Raw genomic sequence first — 14489 nt, 5'->3', positions numbered from 1 at the left:
TGCACCTCATTTAGGCCCGACTTTGATGAGGAGACTTGCATTTTTCGCAGACACACGTTGATCTTTCTGTGCAGGCAGCAGCTTCAGGCAGATTCAAAGACTTTCCCGCCGATCACCTTGAGGAGGTCGCTCCAGGCGGTCTTAATGCCGTCGACTCGCTAATGAAAGTGACTCGCTGATATGAGAGCTGGCAGGAAACGACGTACCGAAGGGCCTTGAAAAGATATGGTGGCAGTGCAACACACCAGCCAGACACCGAGGCATGTGTCATTCATGCTAATATATGTTAGTGTCTGAATTTTGATTGCAGGTAACAGGGCTGTTTCTAGCCGTTTGGGGGCCCTCTAGATTGGGGCGGGCCCCCCCTTGCCTGTTTCAAACAGTCATGAATACACACCAAGAGGATGACTAATCTAAAATAAATATATAAAGAGGCTTAAGTGGCAAAGACATTATTTAAGTTTAGATAAAGTCTTTGATGATAACAAGTTAAGAATAACTAAACAAACTATCTTACAATGGATTTAAAAATCAGCTCTGTCGTACTTTACTAGTGTTTACTTCTATTTAAAAAAATGTAGGCAGTAGGTATAGACACTCTTTGCCTTTAAAGACATCATGATGTCACTCTCCTTTCCTCTGTTATTCATATTCCTTCAGTCCATATGGATCGCAATCAAGATAATCCAAATTAAAGTTTTCCAAGTTGTGAATATTGTCATGTATCATCTGCTGCAATGTCTGGCAACTTCTTTTTTTTACACTTCTTTCAACCTGGAAACTATATTTTCAAATTTGGCCTATTTCTGATGGTTTGCTTTCTACAGATTGAAAATTGTTAGGGTCAGCAGAGATGTAACACGCACAATATGAAGAACGATTAAGAGGCTCTATTGTCTTATTGGCTGAAAATGCTCAGGTATATTTTTATATCAAGTACATTTGGAGTCACCAGTGACACAAAATATTAAAATTCCCATATCTCCCATGAGTAAAGGGAGATAAAGGCAAATGGTGATTTTCATAGTTCTCGCTGATCATATGTCATAGTTATTGTTCTTTAAATAGGATTACTTACAGGCAGGGATTTCTTTTTCTTGTATGTAGTTTAAGTTGTGTTTCAAATCCTGTCTCATATCTACATTTTGACCTTTCACTTCTTCTGTTAGTGTTTTCATTTGGGTTTGCTTGTATATGAAATGGATTGGATTTTACTTTTTAGAATTGTATCTTTTTTTGTGTGTGTCTGTCATTCCTGCACTGGATTCAGACTTCCTTTCTGGGGGGGTCCCTTTCAATTTAAACTTACAGGTAAAGGGGAAATGCTTGTATGTCGACTTCATACTGTATGTTTATATGTAACAGTGCAGAAGCAATACTTTAACAGATCGCCCGTCTGTGTACTTTAAATGTGTACTACAAATATTTACACACTTCATATAGGCCTAACACACTGTGTAAATACTACACAGCAAACAGGACAGTGGCCTCAACCTCCTCTCCATCCCCCTGGTTGTTAATGATACCACTGAGTAACGGACTGCGGGACAAAAAAACAAAACGCATGCTAATGTGTGACCTGGCTCTCCAGTCTCACCTCCTGCGTTAGAGAACCATAGTCCTCAAGTACAGCTAACCTGGCCCTTTATCTATCAATGGGAGGCCCTCGTCTCCCAGCGTGCAGGCACGTAACCATCCCTCCATCCTCCAGACACAGAGCCCTCTCCTCCCCGCACAGTGGCCCCTGGCCCCAGTAAGACCAGTCCCCCATCTGCTCAGGATTGAAGGGCCCTTCAGACGTCTGCTGAGAAAGAGCAGAGGGGTGGGAAAGAGAAGGAGAGGAGATGAGTAAAGAACAGAAAAGACTTGAGCGAGGGTATAAAATGACGGTGAGGTGTGAAAAGAGAAAATTGAAGGAGGAGGTGGAGGAGATGCATATTGCATCGGGCCCCTGAGGGTTATGGGTATATAGTTCATGTCGTATATTAATGTGTGAAGCGTTAGTATTCTCTGTCATGCTAATCTCTCTGTGTTTCTTTGTTGTGTTGTCTGGTGTCTGCGAGTGTCACATTCACTCATCTCTCCTCTCTTCCTTTGCTTTCTTCTCTTTTTGTGCTCCCCGTTTGGAGTGGACGATCAGAGGGAGTAATAGAGGGTAAACACTGCTGTTGTCTAAAAGGATCACATTTGAATAACTAATACATTGTTAGCATTAGCATACATTAATTATTCAGCCCCGCAAAGGTGCTCGCTCATTTTCCAAATAAGCCTCAGTTGTTTTTTCAGTTGCTGTTGACAGAAGGAATGCTTCCAGGAATCAGGACACATGAAAGTAAAAACATGAGAAAAAAGGGAAACGGTTAAAAGGCATCTCAGCTTGGGAACATCAGCTGGGTCGACCCCGGGGCTCTGCGATGCCGCGTCCCCTCCTTGTTTCACATTTTTTATGCAACAACCAAAGAGGAACATTTCAGAGGTGCAGACTGTAGTTGAGCAGTCAGCGAGCCGCGGCTCGGCCTCCTCCTGATCATTTTATCCGTTTGAAATCTTGGATGGGAAGAGAAATTTTGCGAGAGCGAGCCGAGCCAGAATCTCCTGGAGGCACTGTGTCTCTCAAGTCTCGGTTGGTGTGGATGGAGGAGAGGAGTGGAGAGGAGAAGAGGAGGGGGAGGGGGGGGGGGTGTCTCCTCCTGCGTGTTTATCCACAGTAATCAGGAGTCTACGGAGCAGGAGCGGAGGCTTGGCAGTGGGGGGACCCTGCCACATTAGAGAGGAATGAATAGCAATGTGCCAAGCCTGGCACACCAGCTCTTTAGACACAGCATCCTTTTTGATTTGGTCAAAACTTTAGAAAGGAGGGAGCGAGGGAGGGAGAGAGAGAGAGAGAGCGAGAGAGATGCTGAGACTGTTGATCTGGAGCAAACTGGACCAGTGTTTCAGTTTTGTTGTATGCTGCATGAACTTTTGCGGCGAAGCAATGGGGAGGAACAAAAGACGCCGTTCTGGGGTTGACAAAGAGGAGAATAGATGGTATGCGAACGACAAGCCGCCATCTGCTCTGGAGGACAACCAAAATCTTGACACACTTCAGCAATCCCACAATCCCCTGCTCCAGGAGCGTTCCAGGCGCTCCCATTCATGCGCTCCCCTCCGCTCCCAGAGTCTGTGTGATTTCCCCCCTCTTTTTTTCTCTCCTCCTCAATTAAGTCATTAATTCCTTTCTTCGCCCCCCTCTTAATGACCGCGGAGGCACAAACAAGCCCCGGTTGCTTCCTTTTGAGGCCCTGTGATTGGGCATAATTGCTGCGAGGGCCTAAGTACAGGGAAAGCAGGGACGACGGAGGAGGCAAGCATTGTCTTTTTGGCAGTGGCGAAGAGGAGAGCGGAGAGGAAGATGCACATTAGGCAGGAACCTCTCCTCTCTTGACCTGTGCCACAATAGTGTCAGTGAACATTCGGCCGTCCACGGTGAAGGGTCAGGGAAAATGAATCGGATGGATCCAGAGCAGAAAAACAAAAACAAATAAATCAATCGAAATAAATGAAAATCTTTTTTGTAACAGAAAACACTGAGGACTGCATAAATTTCCATGTTAAACAGCAATTGTCTCCACCTTCTAATTATTGTGACACATCATGTCTTCATCGTGCAAGTTTCAAGACTGCCATGTGTTGAGTGCTGCAGGGAGAAAGGTGCGTTTGCTGGCAGTGATGGAAACCAAGTATATGCACCGTCCAAATTACTGATGAACACTTAAAGACCCATTATTTGTTAAGAAAACCTGTGCAGAGAAATGTTTTGTGTGTGGGGTAATCGTCTGATGCACGCATGGCACTCAGCATGTCTTTCTGTGATGCAACAAGCGGGGGGGGGGCTCCCTCAGTTCTTTGACTGGAACTTGGTCCAGCTAAAGAAAGATTGAGGATTGGTTGTGACCGGCTCTGGCTCGCCTCACGCCGCTCACATTTAATGGCTTCTAGCGAGCGATGTCCACCAAGGATGGCCTCCAAGGGAGAGGGAGTCCAGCGCTCTACCCTAAAATCAGCCGTCTTGTTTGGCTGATTGTGCATTATGTGACCATCTGCAAAAAATTGGGACCGTGAGCATATGTGTGTGTTGTTGTTGGGGCTTGATAAAAGGGGGGTGGGGCTGAGGTAGCCGAGGGATGTGCAGGGGAATTAGACAGTCTTTAATAACACATTTTGGGGATAAATGCATTTTTGAAATACTCACAGATTGCTCCATTTATAGATGTGGAGAAGTAGAAGCAGAGGGAGAGCGAGAGGAGCGGGAACAGAAACAGAGGGAGAGGGGAACAGATAGAGTAAATCTCCAGATTAGAGATTAGCCATAGTAGCAGATTTAAAGGGGCGTCTGGTCCTCGGCCAGGCTGCTCAGGCATCTATCTGGCTTCTGCTGGCCAGCCCTGCCGTGGCCCTTCTAAGTAGATCACTCAACCCATGCTGGGGGACGCCATGTTACCGCTGTTATCTCCCATAGTCTCTCTTTCTTCCCTCTCTCTCTCCCTGTTGTCGCTCGGCTCTCAGAACAGGAGACAAAAGGTTCGAGCCGAATCAGTCCGAGACAGAGGATGGGCTGGACGGAGAGCGTTTTGTACACCCCTCTTTTCTGGCCTTTTCACATGATTCTAACCCCCTCCCTCAAAATAAAAGCCTGCTGGCTAATGTCCAGATCAGAGGAGCGGTTAAGTGCCGCCGCCACCAGCTCAGTTTGGTGTAGTTCCGGGATTGGATGGAGAAAAGGAGGGGTGTGGGTATTTACTCCCTTTTTTAATGTGTAATGGTGCAAGCGGGTGTTTGCGTGATGCAACGAGTAATGTTCCCCTTGGCCCTAATGATTATCTTTGACGTTTTTAGGCCCTTTAAGCAGTTCTTATTGGGAACTAATTCCTGTTTTAACATGGGTGTAAGTAATCTGCTGTAATCGGCACATTCACCCAAACACACTCGCATATGTATGCACAGAAAAAGCAGTGGGTCACTTAACTATTACACACACTTGTGGTGTAAATCCCATTGAGGCTAAGCTGCAGGGGTGGGACACAGGGTTGGGGGCGGGGGGGGGGGGCGCTCCAAAGGTAAGAGGTTAAATAGGATCTGTGGGAAGTTTTATTGCCGTGGTCGTTAACCCCTTTATATCTATTTAATCGGTTTTGGAACATGTTTAAACAGACATTTTCGGCATCTGTTGGCTTCTCAAATCTCTTGAGCACATGAGCTCCAAGCAGCAGCAGCAGGACGCGACTGCAGGCGCACAGTAAAACCCTGTAGCTGAATTCAGAGGTGAATTCCGGAGCATGTGCGTCTGAATGGGTCCGGATCTTCTCCGGAGTTTTTGCCTTTCACACACGGAGAACGCAGTAGGAGATTATTTTACTACAACACAGATATCAGAGCAGAGCAACCAGAGGGTCCAGGTGAGGGATGATGGAGCAGGCAGAGACTTGGAAGTTACATATAAATTACGCTGTTCAGATCTCTGGTTTTCGTCTACAGCACATTCACCACTGACCTCGGTTCTTATCACCAAAAGCTCTCTTGACATCTTTGACCCCTTTTCATCCTGAGATATTTGTTCTTTTATAAAAAAAAATTGTTTTGTGTCCGTCACATGTTAGAAACGTCATCAACAAGCCCCCCCGCTTGTTGTTAATCTGGGATCTCCTACTGTTTTCTCACATGGGCTCACTCGGACAGTTTTTGTGGGTCCGGGAGGAAAACTCAGCTGCAACATATGTTTTTAAATGATCTGTGTGAGAAGCATGGAAAAAAAAGGTTTGAGGGAGGAACACCATGAAAATTCTCTCTTGAAATGATGTGAACAAAAGTCTGTGTATCGCACTGTTTTGAGAGAGCCTTAAACAAAGGCTGAGCAGCCATATCTTGCCCAGCATTATTCTCCTCTAAGCTGCTTACATCCCAGTTGTGCTCTGATACAGAGATGAAATCTTGGAGAGACGTGTCTCTGGACCCGGGAAGCGGCGGCCACTGATTGGAGAATAGAGCTCTTGGATGGAGGATGCACTCTGGGGGTATCGCACGCGCGCACCCCAAAAGACGGCTGGACACAATGAGAAATCACAGCTCTTTCACTTTCCGCCCATCTGCCCGCCATGGAGTGTGCTCGCTGCGTGCCACTTGGCTTAATTCTGTCCCATCCGCCACCACAAAAGCCCCCCGATCCAATCACAGGGATCCGATCTGGGCCAAGACCACGAGACGGGGAGCCAAGGAACAGACCTGAATCAACAGCCCATTCTCCCAAGATCTCTCTCTCTCTCACACACACACACACACACACACACACACACACACACAAACACACGCACACAGGGGGGTCCAGAAGTGTGAGAATACTTTCACATTCAAGCAAAAGGGGGGAGATGATCTTGGACCCTGGTGCTGAAAGTAAAGGGAACAAGAGAAGAAGGAGAGATGAGTATGAAGAAGAGAAAGTGTGTAAGTTTGACTCTGCCCAACTTTGCCTCCTGGGACGGATGAAGAGATGATGACAAGAGTCAAACAAAAATGAGAGTGGAAAAGTTACCACCATTTCAACAAATAAAAAAAAAAGCAGCCAGGAGATCAGGTTAGAAAGATGAGGGCAGAGAAATGCTTTACTCAAATACCACACTCTCTCTCTCTCACTCTCTCTCTCTCTCTCTCTCTCTCTCTATCGCTCTCTCTCTCTCTCTCTCTCTCTCCCTCGCTCGCTCACAGTTAATTGTGTGAGAGCAGGTCATCAGTAGCAGTGCATTAGAATAATGGAAATAGATGGCAGAGACCTACGGATGGCAACACAAGCCATCTTCCCTATTTGCATGGCTGTGTGCTCTGGGACAATTATGTCATTATCACAGACCTCCGTTCCACGCGTGTGTGTGTGTGTGTGTGTGTGTGTGTGTGTGTGTGTGTGTGTGTGTGTGTGTGTGTCTGTGTGTGTGTTCTCTGTGTGTTTTAAATGATATGGTTTTAACTTAAAAAACCTCTGAATCCCTGCAGGATTGTGGAGGATTGTGCAAAGCTTAAAGGAACATTCACACACTTTCCACTGTCTCGCTGTGCGTTAGATGAGAAAGTTCTTCTCACTCTTTGGTCTCTCTGTTGCTAAAAGGAAACTGGACTGTTTAAAAAAAAAAAAAAATCTTCTTTCAACTCACCTTAACCCCGGAAGTCTACAGTTTTTCACAAAACACCATGAACTCAACTCAAATGCGAGGGGATTCCCAATCGTTGCCTCTTCCTCCCGACACCTTCTGACCCTTCCAGGCTATATAGGGACCCAGACATATAGCCATGTTGAAAAAATGCCAGACAGACAAAAGAAAATAGTCAAAACTCATCAGTGACAGCATCTTCCCCCCTTCCTCCCGTTCCCCCTCCGCCCTGAAATGCCTGAAATGAGTGAGGGCTTTCGAAAATGGCAGGACCTCATCAGCGACCCCAGACTCAAGGAAAACACAGCGAGAAGCCGGGCGGGGGGGGGTGACCTTTAACTGCTACAAGTGTCCGCTGCTTCCTCCGTGCACGGCCGACACTTCCTGTGCTCATCAAGGCGGGGAACAGGAGGCCACCTGCTCACCATGCATTGTTACCTCCGTCATGGCGGATGCGCTGTATGTGTGTCTATGTGTGTCTATGTGTGTGTGTGTGTGTGTATGCGTGTGTGTGTTTGTGTGTGTGTGTGTGTGTGTGTGTGCGCTTCTGCTTCTACTTAAAAAAGTAATAACCTATTGAAATCACCACTGTTCGCTTCACTTTCCAAAACGCTGGAAACATGCAAAGTACATGTTTTGACGGTGGCTGCTGGATCCCAGCGCCGTCTGAATTAAAAATTATCATTATTGACGTGATAAATCTGAGTAGTTATGAACATGGACAACAAGAGGCCATTAAATCCATCAGCGGAGTCTTCAGGCTGTTTCAGTAGCGTCAGAGATGTTGGACAACATGCATTTATCTCACTAGCAGCAGGCATTGTGGAGAAAAGGTGCGAGGTCTTTTTTTCTCTGTGAAACCTCTTAGCGTACCATAATCAGGAGTGATAATGTGTCTCATTCTATGCTAATGTGTGTGTTTTACAGCAATCAGGCGACAGGTGATGATAGCGCGCACCGAGAGATGCTCGGCCGTGTGCCGCGGGTTTGTGTGCGAGCGCGCAAGTGTGGACGCAAGGCACCATTAGTGACTTCCCAGGTCCTCTTCAGCAATACAATGGGCGGCGAAATTGCTTTAATGGAAAAAGGCTAATGTGAGACGCACACACACGAACGCGTACGCACACACCAACACACCGCCTTAGCAAATCACTCAAGCCGGTGAGAGGTAGAAAAAAGGGAGGATATTATCACTTACACTTGAAAAAAAATAGAGATGGAGGAGAGAGAATAGACAGCGAGGAGAGAGTTGGCGCTGCTCTTCTTCCACTTACTTCCGCCCACTAGAGTCGGTACTTTTCCAAAACACAGGCACGGATTCTCAAGTTAAGATATATGATGGTTTATTTTTTCCCAGCTCGTCGGCTTTCCTTAAACATGCAGGAACGATTTGTGGAGAGAGAAAACATATGAAACGAGAGGAAATTGCCATGTAGAGTCGATATGAATGCAAAGCCTAGTCAATGCATCTGCAACGATTGTCACTCAATCTGTCAACACATATTCAATTTCACCTTATTTTGTGACACGTATGAAAATGGTTTTGTGTAGTGAAAAGGGTAATTTTGAGATTTACCATCTCTCAGGAAACTCAAATTATCAACGTTTTTAAAAAAGAGCATCTAGATTCCGTTTTCAAACAGGAAATTGAAAAATTGAAATTGGTATTTTTCAGAGTTTGACTTTCATATGAACGCAGCAGTTTTGTCTCCTTTTTGTTGCCGCAAAAAGACGATTGTGTGTCAATTTATCATCAACATCGTCCAGTACAATAAACACACACCTTAATGCATGTGCACCTCCTCGAACCAGTTCCTTCTATATATGACCAGTGCTTCCTGTTAGCAGCTGGCTGTCGTGCATCATGGTCTAAACACAGTGAATAAACAATCAAATCCTGTTCATTAGCATAAGTTCAACAACCAACTCACGTTCTCTTTTCTTTGAGGGACAGGTCCACACACACAAACACACACACACACACACATTGCTCGGTAAGACAAGGCACGTCCCTCCTTTGCTTCTAAATGGTCTCATCTGTGCCCTGCTCAAGACTGGCAAGGCCTGCAGCATCTGTTTGACTGCAGGCCATGCCATAAGGTGCCAGGACTCCAAGGATCCTACGCACTCCCTCAAGAACACTGCTCCACGCCCCACTCACCCCACCCCTCACCCCCTTTCAGCCCCCCCCTCACCCTCAGATGGTGCACTCCTGCCGCCTGTTCCTGTAGACACTGTGATATCATGACGTCCAGTGACCTCCATCACCTCCGCTCATCAGTGACTCAAACTGGCTCTCCTCCTCTTCTCTCCTCACCTTCTTCCTCTCCTCTTCTCTTCCCTCCTCCTCTTCTTCCTCTCCTCCTTTTCTCTTCTCTCCTCCTCTTCTCTCCTCTCCTCACCCACCACCTCACATTTGAGTCTCACAGCTCCTTCCCGTCACCCGCCACATCGCACTTAACCTTCTACCCTCCCTTCCTTCCTTCCCTTCGTTCCTGATCTCATCTGCCCCCACTGTTCTCCTCTCCACCTCCCTGACAGTCCTCCATCCTTATCTCATGTCCTTCCCCCTCCCCCCTCGCCCCCTCTGTCAAGATGTGTGACATGTCATCTACCTCCCTAATCTACCCCTTATTTCCCCCGCCCCACCCCTGCTTCCCTCTGAACCTCCTCCTCTGCCTTTCCCCCCAAGGGTGAGAGAGATGTCGTATGGCTGGGACTTTAACTCAGGCTGTGTGTGTGTGTGTGTGTGTGTGTGTGTGTGTGTGGTAACAGAACATGTCTCGTCGCCAGGAAGACTTGCGCCTCGGAGGAACAGACAGATTAGTGGGTGGATTCTCGCTCCCAGCAGCGTTCGAGCAGTATTCCCAGGAATGTCTCCTCCTCAACAGGCATCACATTCCCCCCCCAGGTCGCCCGCGGCAACCCCACATCCCCGAACACAAGGAGGAGAGAAAGTGATCTGATGGAGCTCTCTCTCTCTCTCTCTCTCTCTCTCTCTGGCTCTGTTATATTTCCTTATCTCTCTTTTCTCTGTGCGATGGCTTTGTCCCTGAGCTGCCGCCACAAGATGCTTTTACATTCATGCGTTAACACATAACAGGAGCACTTGCTGAGAAAGAGAGGATGAAGAGAAAGAGGGAGAAAGAGAGAAAGAGAGGGAGGGAGAATAAGGGCCCCGGTCAGAGGGAAGGGGGGGGGGGGGGGGGGGTCTTATGACAGAGGGGGTCTGTGGCTAACAAGCGGTGCCGAGCCACAGAAGGTGTGTGTAGCCGAGCGTGAGGAAGCAGATCAGACAGCACAGGCCCACTGAGATGACCGCGGAGCTAATGCTATGTTAGTGAGCTGCTAACGGCATGCCTGGGCCCTGGCTCGCCGCCCTTCCACACGGATCACAGGGGCCCACAGCGCAACGAGAAGAGACACCTCAGGTCTGGGGGGGAGGTATTACTAGTGACACATCTTTTGGGCACCGGTTGGGACTCCTTTACCATCTGAGCCTCGCGTTTCGTGACTCACACGCAGCCGTGCGGGTTATTTAAAGAGCCCCCCCCCCCCCCCCTTCCCAAATCCAATGTGGCGTGGAAGGTGAGGTAGAACAACGCTCAGAGCGCGGACAATAACCTCCACTTAAAGTCGAGGTACCGGGAGGAAGCTTTATGCAGCAAGACACCTTGGATAATGGGACTGGAAGGGAGATGAGGCACCTCTCAGGGTTTACAGGCATTTAGGCGTTTCTCCATCTGGATTGAATTCCACTGACAGACGCACAAATCCGAGGGAACATGTTGGTCTTTACCCTGATAACAAAAAACACACATGCTCGAAAACGTATTCTCCTTTTTAAACTGAAGTTACCAGCTCTGAAAATAAAAACACCAGACCACTTTGTATGGAAGCTCACCATGGTCCTTTGAGCAGTTTGTATTATTAATGATATTATTAATGAATACTGGAGGGATCCCAAACTTCTGTCCTATACAGAGCAGTGTTCTGGATAAATAAGACCTTTATCGTCCTGCTCATAGAAACATTCTGCCTCATAAATATACTTGTAGACCCTTGATATTGATATTCATTTGAAAAAATTTAATTTAAGTCATATATCACTTTTTTCTACATGTCTAATGGGACATGAATAATTCATGATTGAGTTAATTTTGACACTTTCATTAAAGGAATGTAGGAGACCTTCCATTTATTTAAGGGTCAAAGGTCATACAAGTTAGATTAAGCATCATGTTTCACACACTCATGGATCATGTTGGTTGTTGTGTTTACAGAGACAAAGTGACTCTGACTCTAAATGAACTATGTCTCTTATCGTTAAATCATCTGTTTCATTTCCCTCAGTCCAGTGGATCAGCTGAAGTATCTGTTCAGCCCAAGGCGTCAGTGCAGTGACCCTGCGTTAACAAGTAGTTCTACATCCGTTAATTAAAGTTAGATCAATAGATTTAATTAGATGTACATTTTCACGATTACTGTCATATGCTGCATTTTGCTTTTCCTTTTAGTCCTAATAGCTCCGAGTTACTTTAGGTGTAGAAAAAGGGAAGGATAAGAACACTTTAATCTTCACTGAATATTTTGAGCCGTTCTCTGCCGCACATATCAGTAGATACTCTTGTTGTTGGAAACTGAATCCTGATTATGTACAAACAAACACGAGTGGGATTTGTTTGTGCTCTGTTTATTGATGTTGTTTGGTCACGATCTCTTGAGGACAACACTGGACACCAGCTGCTGCTGCTTGTTACAATATAAAATCGCAGTAAAGCCAGAAAGGGCCAGAAAAACATATTATTTTTAAAGTGAGGAAATTACAATTTGCTGCAACACGAGTGTTTTATTGCTGCATTGATTCCATGATACTGCAGTCCAAATATTTTCCCAACATTTTCCAGAGCGGGTGTGTATGAGAATGTCCGAGTCAGTTGCTGCGGACATGTCCCAGAACTTTTCCCACTAGCCTCCAAGTAAAATGTCCGGACCCAATTTTCCAGATATTTTCTTGCGTTCCTGTCTGAAAAACAGCTAAATGGTTGTCTACATGCAGTATGTCTATCAGTGAAACAAATTGATTAATTACCGATTTCCTTTTAATCCTAATGTTACACAGAAGAAGACCTTCAAATCACAGAAATTCAAAATATAAAGAAATTGTGATGAGAACAGAAATAAATCATAAATTCATTTGTTTTACACCTTGACCCATTTTTCAGTGCACCACACCTGTACACGTACTGCTTTAAGGCTTTTTGTGCAGTAGTTAAGATGTGTGTGTGTGTGTGTGTTTGTGTGCATGAGGGGGGTGAGGGTAATGAAGAGGCATTGTGTCTCCTCATAATGACATCATGGCTCTGACAGAAGCTGCAGAAGACGCCCGAGGTCTCGGAGCAGAAACTCTTCAGCTTGGCGCAAGTGTGCGTTTGTGTGTGTGTGTGTGTGTCCGTCCCTGGGCTACAGGAGTTCTCCTGGGCTTTGTGAGCGAAAGTCAAACCGTCAAAGACAAAAACAAAACCTGACCACCAGCAATATTAGGCAGAGGGCAGGCCATTTGGCTGCTGCCCGCTCGCTGGAGCCTCAGTGTGAAAGCGATGGGTGCGAGGGCTGAGGGGAGGCACGTTTGAGGAGAGGGAGAGAGACAGAGAGAGGCAGAGGTGGGAAAATACTACAGAGAGAGAGAGAGAGAAAGAGAGGGAGGTCCAGGAAGTTGCAGAAAGGGTTCAGGGGTCAATTCGGCCTCCAGGCCTGGGTGACGCTTTCAGGGCTCTTTACAGGAGGCCTGTGTTGCATCATGGGAGTCCTTGGCATGTCCTCTTAATCTTGCCTCTGACCAGACGGATCCTTCCCTGTGGCTTTGTACACACACACACACACACACACACATGCAAAACACATGCACCTTGGTTCTTTGTGTGTGAAGAGCGCAGCAGACACTGGTGGATTAGAGCTAAAATCTTTTAATAAAGTAAAAGTATGAGTACAACAATTTGAATTCAAAATCCTAGAAGTACAAAAGTCCTATCAACCACATATCAACGGTAAAACTAGTCTGTGTGCTGTTATTATATTATTAACAAAGATAAACATTTTTAGATTTTAAATCATGTAGCTGATGGAAAGTTAATACTATGAATACTTAAAGCAGTACACTCACATGTAGTACACTGTGTACAAAGTATACTCACTGGGGGTAGTACATATTTCCAACAGTGTAGTGTTGCCTCAAAGCAAACATGGCAAAATGTAGTAGAGTAAAATCCGAAGCAGTAGAAAATGGAAAAACCTGAGTTGAGTATTAATACTTCAAAACTGCACTTGCTGTACTAGTACTTGATTAAACATTCTGACAGCTTTAAGAGCTCAAGATATTTCAAGGAGAGGACATTGTGTTGTTTCAAATCATAATTTACAAGAACTATAATGTAGGTGTGTATTGCAGGCTGTATAATTCCACATGAGCGAATTTTAAACCAATATTTTAAGAAATCCTTCATGTAGCTGAATAATACTTGCTCGAGGGATTCGGTCATTGTGAACCCAGTGAAGGCACAGCTCACATCTGCGCTGAGTAAGATTGACAGGCTTCTTCTCTGAACCTGTCGCCCTGCGTGTGTGTGTAATGAGAGACGGGTCTTGCAACGAGCACTAATCAGCCCAGACTCTTGACCCTGGGGCGGCGAGGCCGACGCTAGAGAAGAACGCTAACAACTGCAGTGACCTGCGCGTGTATGTGTGTGTCTGGATGAGCGTGTGTCATCTCAGGTGATAGAGATGGAACAGGACTGAGTTCACAGTCAGTTCACACAATCTACAATGTGGATTTTCTTCAAAATGGGAAAGAATTATTATTGGATTAGATTCGTAAAGAGATTATAAGGAAGAAACAATGTATAGTAAACAGTTTTTTTTCTTTTTTAAGCCTACCTCTGATTAGTTTAGTCGTTGCCCTTGCTGATAGGTTTGGTTGTTGACGATGAAGAGATGGTTAGGTGGAGATAGGGTAAAAAGCTATTTATGGTTAGTTAATCAGAGGAAGGGGAGGAGCAGGTCTTTGTCCACCTTGTGTGGAGAATAGAGTAACGTGTTCAGGCCTGATTAGTTGGGGCGATTCCTTCCACTGGACCAACTAATGAACCTGTTCACTTAATTATATGACACAAAAAATAATATATATATATATTTATATATATATATATATACTTCAATCAGAAAGGAATTAGTATTTTTCAATTAAAGTCATCACTTGCTATCTTTTTTAATTTGACCAAACTTAAGTTATTTGTGTGAAACCAATACAAGTAT

Source organism: Pleuronectes platessa, chromosome 17 (assembly GCF_947347685.1).
Source record: "Pleuronectes platessa chromosome 17, fPlePla1.1, whole genome shotgun sequence".
NCBI classification, from domain to species: domain Eukaryota; kingdom Metazoa; phylum Chordata; class Actinopteri; order Pleuronectiformes; family Pleuronectidae; genus Pleuronectes; species Pleuronectes platessa.
This window is presented reverse-complemented; position numbering follows the sequence as displayed.